We start from the raw sequence: 15,211 nt of genomic DNA, 5'->3' as shown, positions 1-15,211 counted from the left end.
CAGTAGAGAGTGCTCAGTGTCAGAGCTTGGTCCGACCCGTTTCCAGTGAGGGTTAGACTCTGCCAGGGCTGCCCTTAGTCACCGATTCTGTTTATAACTTTTATGGACATAATTTCTAGGCGCAGTCAGGGCGTTGAGGGGATCTGGTTTGGTAGCTGCAGGATTAGATCTCTACTTTTTGTGGATGATATCATCCTGCTGGCTTCATCTGGCCAGGAGCTTTAGCTCTCACTGAATCGGTTCACAGCCGAGTAGCAAGTGACTGGGAAGAAAATCAGCACTTCCAAGTCCGAGTCCATGGTTCTCGCCCGGAAAAGGGTGGCGTGCCATCTCCGGAGGAGATCCCGCCCCAAGTGGAGGAGTTCAAGTACCTCGGAGTCTTGTTCGGGAGTGAGGGAAGAGTAGATCGTAAGGTCAATAGGCAGATCGGTGCAGCATCTGCAGTGATGCGATGAAAAAGGAGCTGAGCCGGAAGGCAAAACTCTCAATTTACCGGTCGATCTACGTTCCCATCCTCACCTATGTTCATTAGGCTTTGGGTTATGACAGAAAGGACAAGATCACGGGTACAAGCGGCCTAAATGAGTTTCCTCTGTCGGGTGGTGGGGCTCTCCATTAGAGATAGGGTGAGAAGCTTTGTTATTTGAGAAAAGCTCAGAGTAATGCCGCTGCTCGTCCACATCGAGACGAGCCAGATGAGGTGGTTCGGGCATCTGGTCAGGATGCCCCCATGAACGCCCCTGGTAGGAGACCACAGGTAAGACCCAGGACACGTTGGAGAGACTATGTCTCTCAAATGGCCTGGGAACGCCTCGGGATATCCCGAGAAGAGCTGGACGAAGTAGCTGGGAAGAGGGAAGTCTGGGCGTTTCTGCCTAGGCTGTTGCCCTCGCGACCCGACTTCGGATAGGCGTAAGAAGATGGATGGATGGATGGATGAAACGTGATGAATTGTGGCAGTGTACTATCCACTTTGGTCGCCAGAGGGCACTAGGTGTTGAATATTTTTAAATGTCTTTTTGTGGCAATTTCAATTTAGACCACAATGTCAGTTGCTGTATAAATGGGCGTTTTCAATCATTTCCAGCAGACTGCATTGCAAAAAGGATAGCCCCCCCAGCCCCTTTCTCACACAAGATCCATCTAGGTATGGGGCCATATGATTCCCTTCTTTACTGTATCAAAGTTTTCACAATCCCCCTGCAGTATCTCTGCGGACCCATGTTGAAGACATCTGCTGTGGGGGAACCTGTGGAAGGATCATTACCGTTGCCGGGACCCCGGGTAAATTCATGCACATGATAATGAATGAATGATACACGGATTTATCAATGTTAAAGGAACCAGCATAGAGTACCAAAACAGAAGATCCACAAAACAGATTGACAACCACACTTCTGAAGCAACAATACCTTACACTGTCTTCAATCAATCAAACATATTTTATTAGTACGGCCATTAATTATGACTGCCTCAAAGGGCTTCACAAACTCACAACAACAACCCCTGATCTAAACCCACATCCGGGCAAGGAAAACTCAAAAAACCCCAGAAGGAGAAAAAGAAGAAACCTTGAGAAGGGATTTTAGATGTAAGGACCCCCTTCTCAGGGTGACCGGCTGCTAAGCATGTCAAGTGGGTGCAGTTATTGAATTCTTGAATTAATGAATTGGTAATATAATACAGGAGTTCTTAACCTTTTTAACTTCGGGGCCCAACTTTTTCACTTAAATATTAACACTGAAATAGTAATCTTACTGCTGAATTTAATCGTATTCACAAATAATATCTAACATACACACAGTTTAACAGGAAACACCTTGTCACAAATATTTTTTTATCAAGGCTTAGGTCGGACTGATTACAAAAATATAAGGCACATTTAAAATCCCTTTTTTTTTCTTCTCAAAACTCGACAGTGCGCCTTATAACCCGGTGCGCCTAATGTACGGAATAATTCTGGTTTTGCTTACCGACCTAGAAGAAATTTTATTTGGTACATGGTGTAATGATAAGTGTGACCAGTAGATGGCAGTCAAACATAAGAGATATGTGTAGACTGCAATATGATGGCAATATGACTCAAGTAAACAACGCCAACATTTTATTTGTTCCATTGAAAATATAGAACATTACACACAAAATGTTTTAGTACGACTTTAGTAAGCTATGAAGCAGCACCGCTTGATGGATTGTCGGTGCATTAAACATACAAGTATTATTATGGTGTGTGTATAAGGTAAGACATAATATCTGGCGCTTTGTTTCGCAATAATATGCAAAAGCAAATTTTCTTACCTTCTGGTCCCTGCTGATCTGTATTTGGGATCTGCATAAATCCTGAAAAATTGCGCAAATCTGCCTTTGTAGACGATAAGCTTCTTCTTTTTCTCTATCTTCTTACTTATATCTGTCAGTACACTCGCCATGAAAACGCTAAAACATACTGGTGTAGTGAGTGTACATTATTCACCCAAGGAACTTTAGTTATTAGAGAGTGCCGGTCGGACGTTTTTTCACGGGACACTTGGTATTGTTTACGGATGAGAAGAAGCTGCTCTGTTATTGATTTAAGTAAAGTCTAAATGTCATTAAAACAGTTAGCTCCATCTTTTGACACTTCTTCCTCTCCCGTCCTTGCACGCTACACCGCTATAGCAAAGATGACAGGGAGAAGACGGTGCCGAAGGTGAGCCACGTAAATAAGACCGCCCACAAAACGGTGCCTCCTGAAGCGACTGTCATAAAGCGGCTTGAAGATGATCTGTAAAATATAATCTATGCAACATTTTGACCAAAGAACCACCATTACATGTTATGTAGACCACAAGGAAGTGTTTTACATTTCAATTCTTAAAACAAATCATAATATGACTCCTTTAATGCGCCCTATAATCCGGTGCGCTTTATATATGAAAAAAAGATCGAAAATAGCCCATTCATCGGCAGGGCGCTTTATAATCCGGTGCGCCCTACGGTCCGAAAAATACGGTAATCAAATGTACTGCAAAATGAGGGACATTTACATGCAATCACAAAGTTCTAAAATAAATACGTTCTAACTAAATTATTAATCAAATCAAAGTGCAAATTAAAATACAGCTTCACCCCGTTAGAAATTTTTTTCAAGCGTGATAATTTCTGTGGTCTTGTGGTTAGAGTGTCCACCCTGAGATCGGTAAGTCGCGAGTTCAAACCCCGGGCGAGTCATACCAAAGACTGTAAAAATTTGACCCATTACCTCCCTGCTTGGCACTCAGCATAAAGGGTTGGAATTGGGGGTTAAATCACCGAAATGATTCCCGAGCGTGGCCACCGGTGCTGCTCACTTCTCCCCTCACCTCCCAAGGGGTGGAACAAGGGACGGGGATGGGTCAAATGCAGAGGGTAATTTCACCACACCTAGTGTGTGTATGTGACTATCAGTGGTACTTTACTTATTATGACTTTGACTTCAGCTCCAGACTTCTACTGTTTGTTTGATATTGTCATTACTGCCACAAGTGGTGGAAACGTGTATTACAATTGACTACCAGTGCGGCCCATACAGATCAAACCTGCTCAGTGGCCTTGTGGTTAGAGTGCTCGCCCTGAGATCGGTAGGTCGTGAGTTCAAACCCCGGCCGAGTCATACCAAAGACTATAAAAATGGGACATTACCTCCCTACTTGGCACTCAAGGGTTGGAATTGGGGGTTAAATCACCATTCCTGAGCGCAGCCACCGCTGCTCCCCTCACCTCCCAGGGGGTGGAACAAGGGGATGGGTCAAATGCAGAGGGTAATTTCACCACACCTAGTGTGGTACTTTAACTTTTAACTTTTTTTGGCAGACCTCTAAGAGACCCCCGCTGTCCAACAATGGTTAAGAAACAGCTATCGTATCAGTCAGCTACGTGGCGATATAGCTGTGCACGGAAGCGTGGTCGAAAGAGTGGTCCATCAAATCAGCTAGCACTTCCCCAGAAACTCATGCACAATCCATGCCATTTTTCATCTGGTATTAACATCATCAACAGGAGGGAAAATCTCATTGAAGTTTTCAACCGCCGGTTTTTTGTCTCTTGGCGTTTCAAAAGTGTTGCTGTGAAAATGAGACCATTAACCAGATGACAAATGGTGGAAATCTTTTGACACCGTTCCGATTACTGCAACGTCCATTGGTAATGCAATTCAGGTTTAAAACAATTACGGGATGCACCGCAGAAGCTGGGGAAATAATTACACAGATGTCTCTTTGTCACAGCGGGGGGCAAAGGTGGCCTAATGACAGGTGATATAACCTCTCTCCCAATGAGCTCTATTTGGATGGTCATTTAAACGGTCACAAATATCCAATTAACACATCCTCAAATATAGGCAAGGCGAGGCAAAGCAACTTTATTTGTATAGCACTTTTCATACACAAGGCAGACTCAAAGTGCTTCACAGCACAACATGTGGTACAACAAAGTGAAATGAAAGAAAATAAAAGCAAAATTAAAATTAAAATGCAGACAATAAAAATAAAAACAGTGCGGATTAAAAGATTTAGCTGAAAGCTAAGGTGAACATAAAAGTTTTCAGTCTAGTTTTAAAAGTAGTCAGAGTTGGGGAAAGTCTGATATGGGGCGGCATGGCGTAGTGGGTAGAGCGCCCGTGTCAGAAACCTGAGGGTTGCAGGTTCGCTCCCCGCCTCTTACCATGCCGTTGTGTCCTTGGGCAGGACACTTCACCCTTGCCCCCGGTGCCGCTCACACCGGTGAATGAATGTTGAATGAACGATAGGTGGTGGTCGGAGGGGCCGTAGGCGCAAATTGGCAGCCACGCTTCCGTCAGTCTACCCCAGGGCAGCTGTGGCTACGAAAGTAGCTTACCACCACCAGGTGTGAATGAATGATGGGTTTTTAACATGTAAAGCGACTTTGGGTACTTAGAAAAGCGCTATATAAATCCCAGGTATTATTATTATTATTATTATATCTTCAGGAAGTTTATTCCAGCTATTTGTTGCATAGTGACTGAACGATGCTCTCCCTTGATTTGAGTTTACTCTGGGAACCGCTAACAGATTGGTCTCAGAAGATCTTAGTGATTCTAGAGGGCTTATATAGTGGGAGCATATCGGTGATATACTTCGGCCCTAGACCATGTAGTGATTTATATGTGTGGTCTTTGTTAGAACTCTAGCAGCAGCGTTCTGAACAAGCTTTAGCTGCCTGACAGTTTTTTTTGGGAAGACCTGCAAGGAGTCCATTACAATAGTCTAGCCTACTGGTATTAAAGGCATGTACAAGTTTTTCTAAGTCTTATAAACTGGGTATAACACATGCCACACTGACAAAGCTTAACCTATTGTTACTATAACAATCTACAAGGTTAATGTATGTTGCTTCTCTTTCTTCCCCTCCATTTTTCTGCATTCTTTCGTATCTCAAGTTATCATTACGTATATGTATTGTTGCATTTGAACAACTGCATTGTTGATAATAAAGGTAAAGTATTGGTATAGTTCATTATCAATAGCGCTATTTCTATTGGTATTTGTATTGCTCCATTTGTAGTGTAATAATGCTCATTGTCATTTCTGTATTATTTTTTATTTTCGCTAACTGCTTAATTGCTATTACTTTTACCATCATATTTGTACATGTCGTATTTGCTGATGTTGCTCTATTGTTGTTGTTGTTGTTGTGTTTGCTGTTGTTGTTTTTGTCTCTCTGTCTAATCTCCCTCTCGTCCCCACAATTTCCCCCTCTGTCTTCCTTTTTTTTCTCTTTCTATCCCCTCCTGCTCCGGCCCGGCTGCACCAAATGATAATATAAATACATTTAATAAAGTCAAATACAAATAAGGCAACAAGAGAAGTATCCCAGACTTCTCATTTGTAAAGTAAATCTGAACACTTGCATATATTGCCTGAGAAGCTGGACAGGCCAAAAAAAAAAAAAAAAAAAAAATAAAAAAATTAAAAAAAAGTCTTGAGCAGACATGAGCCCTCTAAGTCTTGTTAGATTTTTGAGGTGATAGTAGGCCGATTTTGTTACTGATTTGATGTGACTGTCGAAATGTAAATCAGAATCTAAAATAACCCCAAGATTTATGTCTTTATTTGAGGTTTTCAGGGCCAGTGATTGAAGGTGTTGGATGACTTTAAGCCTTTCTTTTTTAGCACCAAAAACAATTATCTCAGTTTTATATACAAGTGTTCAAGTGTGGCAGAACGTTGCATTTAAATCATTCAACAGGTTCTTAGTCTGAGACGTGTGCCACGGGCTGGTGATGCTCTTTGTTTCCCAGATAACCCCTGACAATACGCACATGTTTTACGCGTAGGTGGAGAGAAAACAGCAATAGTGAGGGGAATACAAAGCGCGACTGTTTTCAAGGGTGCAGATGATGCCATTTGCTCCGGCAAAGATCATCAAATATGGCGTTTACTGTCACATTCTGTATGGAAATTGTACTGTCAGTGTGAATAACGGTCCAATCCAGCCAACAAAACAAACCCATGAAGAGAATCACTGCAGTTAAAAGCAAGGGAAGATCACTTCTTTGGCGAAAAAGGAAAAAAAAACATCCCCGCCTTCTCCTTGTCCCCCATCTTTCTCCATTCACCGCACACTGTTATTTTTTGCAGGTGCATCCGCAGTGATCTATTTTCCTCTTCACATCTTTTAATGATTCATGCTTTGAGGTTTCCCTCCCCCTCATTGGAAAAGGCTTACTGAACAAAGAGAGAGAATGAGAGGAGGAGGACCAAAAATTACAAAAAAAAGTGCACCATCATGAGGATTAGAGTAAAAGCGTGGGATTAAAGAGAAAGAATACACAAGAGCATACCAGTGCTATAAAAAGTTGGTACGTTGGTTTCTCTCTGATACATCAATGGGTGGGGGGTAAAAAAAATATCACGATAAATACCGACTGGTATAACGTTTAATACTTCTGTCACTTGATATGCTTTTTTTTTTTGCTTTAAAGCACACGTTGTTGTGAATCCTTACAAAATGTTTCATGTTTGCATTTCAAAGACGTGTTCCAGGGCTGGAACCTATTCCAGCAACATATAATGTAGGAGTGTAAACAGGGTCATATAATCGACAGTATTACCGTTTTTTCTAAAAAAAAATATATTTTCATAACATGGTCACTACTGCCTAGTTTCTCTTGTTATATTCTTATTTTTACTGTTATCTTTTTATTGTATTGTTACTTTTTATTTTTATTCCTATTGTTATATGTGAGGAGGCGTGGCCGGCAGACCTACAGCGAGGCGGGGCACGCCGGGGCCGACTCCGAGATGGCGGTGAGGAGGCGTGGCTGGCGGACCTGCAGCGAGGCTCCGAGATGGATGTCAGGTGCGCCCACCTGGGCGCAATTCTTTAATCACCTCCCAGTGTGTAAAAGGGCAGCAGCAGAGGAGGATGGGGCAGAAGGAGTTGGAGAGCCAGCAGTACATGCAGAGTAAAAACGACCGAGAGCGAGACGAAGGCGACGACGCGGGAGGCTGAAAAGCAACCGAAGAGCGAGCAGTGGAGGAGGAGCTGAAAAGCGACCCGACGAGACAAAGGTTTTATTGAAAGAATAAAACGAAGTCACAAACTGCTCGCCGTCATGTCAGTTCTTGGTGGTCCATGGAACTCGGAGGGAGGAAAACCTCCACATTATATTTTCTATTTTATTTCCATTTATACCTCCATTTTTACTTTTTAAATTATTTTAAATTCTATCTCAACTCTGTACACTGCTGCTGGAATTTGAATTTTCCTGAGGGAACACTCCTGAAGGAATCAATAAAGTACTATCTATCTATCTATCTATCTATCTATCTATCTATCTATCTATCTATCTATCTATCTATCCATCTATCCATCTATCTATCTATCTATCTATCTATCTATCTATCTATCTATCTATCTATCTATCTATCTATCTATCTATCTATCTATCTATCTATCTATCTATCTATCTATCTATCTATCAAGCAACCCGTGGGGCCCCCTCCTTTTGCGCAAATAAGCACATGTAAAAATGTCAATGAATGAATGACAAAAACATGTTTCTACCCCAGGCCTGGGCAATTATTTTGATTCGGGGGGCCAGATTTAGAGAAAAAAATGTGTCTGGGGGCCGGTACATCTGTATTTTTGGAACAGTAATACAAAACCTCACAATAATGTCTGATTGAATGCTAAAAACGTTATGACGGACCGCATTCAATTTTTTTTTACTGAATGAGACACCCAGAATGTACATGAAAATAAACAATGTGGGGTTTACAATATTAACTACGAACGATAAAACACTGAATATTGACAACATACGAACGTCACACTCCCAATCGATCGGCATATTTTACAATCAAGCGAAACGCAACAAACGCAGCGAAATATGAACGCGTAGGGTAAAAAATAAACCCACCTACGATCTGATACATCTAATATATCACTAAGCTTTAGAACTTTGTTGTAAAACTCTCGTTCCGCGTCTGTCCCTGACACCCGCATTTCAGGCTGGCCGCTCTGGAAACGCTCTGTGGAAACGCTCCCCACCCACACTGCTTGGTGCCTCGTCTGAGCTGCTGTGACTTAGATTACCATAGTAACTAGTATATCATGCAAAAGTGCAGATTCCAACCATTGAAATACTTTGTATGGTTCAAGATTTACGGTCATTCGAAAACATCCCTGCACATCACAATGGCAGCTACAGTTTTAAGTCTTAAAGATCTACAAACAATTATTTGGGAGTGTCCGGCGGGCCAGATTCAAAAGCTTAACGGGGGCCACAACGTATGTAATAAAAAAATGTATGTGTATTTGTGTACATTTTTTTACTTTGCAAAAAAAAATCCATTATAGACTGCTTCTAAAATGCGCATAAAAAGTGGTAGATGTTTGAAAACATAACAAATAGCCACAGGTAGGGGCATGCCAACATGAATGTGCAGTAAATGAGAGAGTCTCCGTGGTGATGCTTTGTATAGTACACGCAAAATCCTCATTTAAATAACTTTTCAATTGCACACGTAATCAGTTGCAAGAAAAAACATATTTTTTTTATATAGGATATATGTTAAGAATGATATCCTTTAGGGACGTCATGGGCGGCGTGGCTCAGATGGTAGACTTGAGGGTTCCAGGTTTGATTCCAGAACCTTGCCATCCGAGTCTCTGCCGCTGTGCCCTTGGGCAAGACACTTTACCCACCTTTTCCCCAGTGCCACCCACGCTGGTTTAAATATAGCTTAAATATGTAGATAATGGGTTTTACAATATAAAGAGTCTCTCGAGAGAAAAAGAGCTATATAAATACAATTCACTTCCCTTCACTAAAAAAAACACCAGCCTGAGCCTCTTATGTCCCCCATCGGCTAACTGGATTATAAGGCACATTAAAAGGGTCATATTATGATTTTTTTTCTACATTTAAAACACTATCTTGTGGTCTACATAACATGTAATGGTGGTTCTTTGATCAAAATGTTGCATAGATTATGTTTTACAGATCATTTTCAAGTCGCTTATTTACGTGGCTCACCTTTAACAGCGTCTTGTCCCTGTCATCTTTGTTGTAGCGGTGTAGCGTGCAAAGACGGGAGTGGAAGAAGTGTCAAAAGATGGAGCTAACTGTTTTGATGACATTCAGACTTTACTTAAATCAATAACGGAGCAGCATCTCCGTGGCTCAATAATGCAACATCAACGCCGGAAATGTGTCCCGTGAAAAACCGTCCGACCGGAACCCTCTAATAACTAAAGTTACTTGGGTGAATAATGTAAACTCACTACACCGGTATGTTTTAGTGCTTTCGTGGCGAGTTTACTGACAGATATAAGTAAGAACTTTACGCTACTTTATATTAGAAATGGCAACAGCGGAAGATGAATGCCACATTAGAAGGTAGAGAAAAAGAAGAACCTTATGACTACGGCGTCGACACGGGCTACGATTGCGGACGTGCGCGCATTTTCAGGACTTATGCAGATCCCAAATACAGATCAGCGAGTACCAGAAGGTAAGAAAAGTTGGTTTTCGATAATATTGCAAAACAAAACGCCAGGGAATTTGTCTGCTATTAGGTGCCATTTTGCGGTCCTTATTGTCATGTCTGTTGATCATGTTTTTGTTTGGCCATGTGCTGTTTGGTTTTTGGACACTTAGTTCCTGCTTTTTCACTCCCTTGTTTTGTCACCATGACGACCGATTAGTTGCACCTGATTTCACGTTCGGACTCACACACCTGTCATCAATCATGTCACTAGTATTTAAGCCTGTCCTTTTCAGTTAGTCTGTCTGGCCCTGTTTATTCCCTAGTTTATGCTTCATGCCATGCCACATAAGTGTTTGTTTTTTCACGTCACAGTAAGCGTAGTTTTTCATGTCCATGGTTTTTGCCTTTGTGCTAGTCTATTATTTTCATAGCCAAGTTTGTTCTCCGCCTTGTGCGCGCCTTTTGTTTGTACCCTTTTGTTTGTTTCTTGTTATAGTGTTAAATTAAAGGCCTACTGAAACCCACTACTACCGACCACGCAGTCTGATAGTTTATACATCAATGATGAAATCTTAACATTATAACACATGCCAATACGGCCGGGTTAACTTAGAAAGTGACATTTTAAATTTGCAGCTAAACTTCCGGTTCGAAACGCCTCTGAGGATGACGTATGCGTGTGACGTAGCCCGGGGAACACGGGTATGCCTTCCACATTGAAGCCAATACGAAAAAGCTCTGTTTTCATTTCATAATTCCACAGTATTCTGGACATCTGTGTTCGTGAATCTGTTGCAATCATGTTCATTGCATTATGGAGAAAGAAGCTGAGCAAGCAAAGAAGAAAGTTGTCGGTGCGAAATGGACGTATTTTTCGAACGAAGTCAGCAACAACAGTACACAGCCGGCGCTTCTTTGTTTACATTCCCGAAAGATGCAGTCAAGATGGAAGAACTCGGATAACAGAGACTCTAACCAGGAGGACTTTTGACTTCGATACACAGACGCCTGTAGAGAACTGGGACAACACAGACTCTTACCAGGATTACTTTGATTTGGATGACAAAGATGCAGACGTGCTACTGTGAGTATGCAGCTTTGGCTTCTAAACATTTGATCGCTTGACCGTATGTGCGCAACTTTTTTTTGCGTATGTACGTAACTTTTTAAAAATATATAAGCTTTATGAACCTTGGGTTAGGTGAACGGTCTTTTGGGCTGAGTGATTGTGTGTGTTGATCAGGTGTTTGAATTGTATTGGCGTGTTCTATGGAGCTAGGAGCTAGCATAGGAGCTAGGAGTTAGCATAACAAAGACGTAGGTGTTTTTATGCAGGATTAATTTGTGTCATATTAAATATAAGCCTGGTTGTGTTGTGGCTAATAGAGTATATATATGTCTTGTGTTTATTTACTGTTGTAGTCATTCCCAGCTGAATATCAGGTACCGTGAGTATGCAGCCTTGGCTGCTAAACATTTGTTAGCTTGACCGTATGTGCGCGTCACTTACGTAACTTTTTAAAAATATATAAGCTTTATGAACCTTGGGTTAGGTGAACGGTCTTTTGGGCTGAGTGATTGTGTGTGTTGATCAGGTGTTTGAATTGTATTGGCGTGTTCTATGAAGCTAGGAGCTAGCAGAGGAGCTAGGAGCTAGCATAACAAACACCTAGGTGTTTTTATGCAGGATTAATTTGTGGCATATTAAATATAAGCCTGGTTGTGTTGTGGCTAATAGAGTATATATATGTCTTGTGTTTATTTACTGTTGTAGTCATTCCCAGCTGAATATCAGGTCACCCCCGGCTCTCACAGCATCTTCCCTATCTGAATAGCTTCAACTCCCCACTAGTCCTTCACTTGCACTTTACTCATCCACAAATCTTTCATCCTCGCTCAAATTAATGGGGAAATTGTCGCTTTCTCGGTCCGAATCTCTCTCACTTCATGCGGCCATCATTGTAAACAATAGGGAACTTTGCGTATATGTTCAACTGACTACGTCACGCTACTTCCGGTAGGGGCAAGCCTTTTTTTTATCAGATACCAAAAGTTGCAATCTTTATCGTCGTTGTTCTATACTAAATCCTTTCAGCAAAAATATGGCAATATCGCGAAATGATCAAGTATGACACATAGAATAGATCTGCTATCCCCGTTTAAATAAAAAAAATTCATTTCAGTAGGCCTTTAAATCATGTATATACCTTCAAGCCATGACTGGTCTGGTCCGATTGCATTCCGGGAAAACCATCCACGCAGCCAGCTGGAAAATAGTCCACGTCTTATACACACACCATAATAACACTCGTATGTTTAATGCGCCGACAATCCATCCAGCGGTGCGGCTTCGTAGCTTACCGAAGTCGTACTAAAAACATTTTGACAGATTTTTGAGCGCCGTGTGTAATGTTCTATATTCTCAATGGAACATTTAAAAATGTGGTGTTGTTTACTGCCATCATATTGCAGTCTACACGTTTCTCTTATGTATGACTGCCATCTACTGATCACACTTATCATTCCACCGTGTACCAAATAAAATTGCTTCGAGGTCGGTAAGCACAACCAGAATTATGTCGTACATTGGGCGCACCGGGTTTTGAGAAAATGAAATGATTTTAAGTGCGCCTTATAGTCCGAAAAATACGGTACATACATACTAAATATAGATGCAAAATAGCAGCTGTAGAACAATTTTATTCTTGATAGATCACACTCTAAGTGCTAAGTAATTATCTTTTTTTCCCCTCCGAATATGTTCTGATGATCCCCCAGTGTTCTGATGATCAGCAAATATTCTGCATATTCACGAAGACATACAGTAGGAAGGGGATTCATATGGCCACATTCACGGTTTACCTGACACATGAAACGTGACGAATTGGGGGCAGGGGTGTGCATTATCTACTTCAGCCACCACATATCTTTTATTGCAACTGACCACAGCGTCAGTTGCTACGTGGAGTGGCGCTTTCCCTCATTTTCAGCAGCTTGCTTTGCAAAATGATTAAGCCCCCCTCCCCTCACCCAGGAATGGGGCCCTATGAATGCCTTCCGTACTGCACACCCGCTCCTTATTTTGCTCAATGAAGAGATGCAACCCTCTGCGCACACGTGTAGCAAATCAGCTTTTGGGTGTGCTAAAACACATTCAAACGTGGTAGCATGCGCAGAATTTTTTTTTAGAAGATCAGGCCCTTTGTTTCTACAATGATTTGATTCTCTCTGTGGAGTTTGTACAGTCACCCAGTGAGTGTGTGGGTTTTCTTTGGACACGTTCTGCAAACATGCATGTTGGGTTAACTGGTGACTCTCAGTTGTCCACAAAATGTGGAAATGATTGATTTTTTTACATGTGTCCTGTGAGAATGATGTCTATTTATCTTTTTCAAAGGGATTCGTCCTCAGCTCAGACGTCACCTTTTCAAGGTAATGTCTGGTTTTTGCTATTGGAAAATGGTCTCGCAATCCATCACAGAGTGCCAAAACCGAGGGCATACTGTGGTAAGAATTTTTCCGCACTACTGCAAAAGGCAAAGCTCCTAGCAGGGTTGGAAACAGCATAGGTCAATTGTGCACATACTGTATGTATGACGACAAGCACACTGGCCCAGCCTGCTTAATGTATAGAATAGGACTTTGCAAATGTTATTTTAATGTCTGCGTCTCAGTCCATGTGTTGCGTTTTTACATGTTGGAATATTGGGAAAACCGTATTTTTCGGGCCATAGGGCGCACTTAAAATCCTTTCATTTTCTCAAAACTCGACAGTGCCGCCTTATAACCCAGTGCGCCTAATGTACGGAATAATTTTGGTTGTGCTTGATGACCTCAAAGCTATTTTATTTGGTACATGGTGAAATGATACGTTTGACAAGTAGATGGCAGTCACACATAAGAGATACGTGTAGACTGCAATATGACTCAAGTAAACAACACCGACATGATATATGTTCCATTGAAAATATAGAACATTACACACGGCGCTGAAAAATCGATCAAAATGTTTTAGTACGACTTTGGTAAGCTATGAAGCCGCACCGCTTGATGGATTGTACTGTGCTTCAACATACGAGTATTATGATGGTGTGTGTATAAGGTAAGACATATTATCTGGCGTTTTGTTTCACAATATTATGCAAAAGCAACTTTTCTTACCTTCTGGTACCTGCTGATCTGTATTTGTGATCTGCATAAGTCCTGAAAATTTGCGTGCGTCCGCCTTTGTAGTCCGTGTAGACATCGTAGTCGATAAGCTTCTTCTTTTTCTCCTCTATCTTCTTGTTATGGGACATTCATCCTCAGCTTTTGCCATTTCTAATATAAAGTAGTGTAAAGTTCTTACTTATATCCGTCTGTAAACTCGCCATGAAAGCGCTAAAACATACCGGTGTAGTGAGTTTACATTATTCACCCAAGGAACTTTAGTTATTAGAGAGTTCCGATCGGACAGTTTTTCACGGGACACATTTCCGTCGTTGTTGTTGCACTAGTGAGCCACAGATGAGGAGATGCTGCTCCGTTATTGATTGAAGTAAAGTCTGAATGTCATTAAAACAGTTAGCTCCATCTTTTGACACTTTTGACACCGCTACAACAAAGATGTCGGGGAGAAGGTATTTTTTTTATTTTACTTTTTATTTTTTGTCACAAAAAAATACAATCATGTGTGCTTACGGACTGTATCCCTGCAGACTGTATTGATCTATATTGATATATAATGTAGGAACCAGAAATATTAATAATAACAGAAAGAAACAACCCTTTTGTGCGAATGAGTGTGATTCAATATAAATGGGGGAGGGAGGTTTTTTGGGTTGGTGCACTAATTGTAAGTGTTTCTTGTGTTTTTTATGTTGATTTAATTAAAAAAAAGTTTATTTTTTATTTTTATTTTTTTAAAATTTGTTTTATTTCTTGTGCGGCCCGGTACCATTGATCCACGGACCGGTACAGGGCCGCGGCCCAGTGGTTGGGGACCGCTGATGTAGACCACAAGGAAGTGTTTTCAATTTAGAAAAAATTATAATAATATGACTCCTTTAATGCGCCCTATAATCCGGTGCGCTTTATATATGAAAAAAGATCAAAACTACACCATTCATCGGCAGTGCGCCTTATAATCCGGTGCGCCCAATGGTCTGTAAAATACGGTAATAGGAACACAGTACTCAAGTGCACCACTGAAACAACCATATTTCATGCCGTAAGCTGCTGGTAACCAAATACCAGGT

The 15,211-nt window shown here is 41.3% G+C and overlaps 1 long non-coding RNA gene across 2 annotated transcripts in view; it reads left to right on the top strand.

Moving 5' to 3' along the window:
• LOC133639729 (uncharacterized) overlaps positions 1-7,637 on the top strand; it is a 42,561-nt gene extending 34,924 nt beyond the window's left edge. Inside the window, exon 3 of one of the 2 annotated variants that reach the window (XR_009823848.1) lies at positions 7,229-7,637. This is a non-coding gene — a long non-coding RNA (uncharacterized LOC133639729). Of the gene's footprint in view, positions 1-7,225 lie in introns of both variants that reach the window. The other variant, XR_009823849.1, reaches the window with a different exon arrangement.
• Positions 7,638-15,211: the final 7,574 nt, after the last annotated feature.

The sequence above is a fragment of the Entelurus aequoreus genome, linkage group LG02 (assembly GCF_033978785.1).
Source record: "Entelurus aequoreus isolate RoL-2023_Sb linkage group LG02, RoL_Eaeq_v1.1, whole genome shotgun sequence".
Taxonomy (NCBI): Eukaryota; Metazoa; Chordata; class Actinopteri; order Syngnathiformes; family Syngnathidae; genus Entelurus; species Entelurus aequoreus.
The sequence above is the reverse complement of the archived record's forward strand: the minus strand, read 5'-3'. Positions and strand labels throughout refer to the sequence as shown.